We start from the raw sequence: 554 nt of genomic DNA on the forward strand, positions 1-554 counted from the left end.
GGATTTTTGCTTTTTTGCTTGTTTTCTCAAGACTCCTTCGAGCTTGTCTATATAAGTAGAGAAAGCTTAGATGGTGCGGGGTGGTAGTGGTTGTGGAATATGGCAGATACTACTCATTGCCTAGTCAATGAATAGCTTGAGTCATCTGATTGATGTAGTGGATTGAACTGTGTCTTCCCCTAATGTGAGTCAACATGACCTGTGATTCTGCATTCAGAATCACATATCATTATATAACTGGGAAGAAAAGTTGGCAGTTTAGTGATATCACGTGTTAGGTATGTAATAATGTAGTTGTCATCCATGATGTGATCTGATATGATCAGCCCTGATTGAAAATATAAGGCGATTAGGTTGAATGAAATACCCTTAATCCAATGACAATCCTGATCTAATACAAGGGTATTTTCCTCAGACACATAGTCTTCATCTTCATTTATCTCACCAACAATAAAAGGAGAGAGAATTATATAAGTAGAGAGAGGTGGGGACCTACTACCACCAAAAAAGAAGAGTCAGAAGTAGAGTACGTCCTTTATTATTTTTTTTTCTAT

Source organism: Elephantulus edwardii, unplaced genomic scaffold (assembly GCF_000299155.1).
Source record: "Elephantulus edwardii isolate Elephantulus edwardi_28Jun2011 unplaced genomic scaffold, EleEdw1.0 scaffold00174, whole genome shotgun sequence".
NCBI classification, from domain to species: domain Eukaryota; kingdom Metazoa; phylum Chordata; class Mammalia; order Macroscelidea; family Macroscelididae; genus Elephantulus; species Elephantulus edwardii.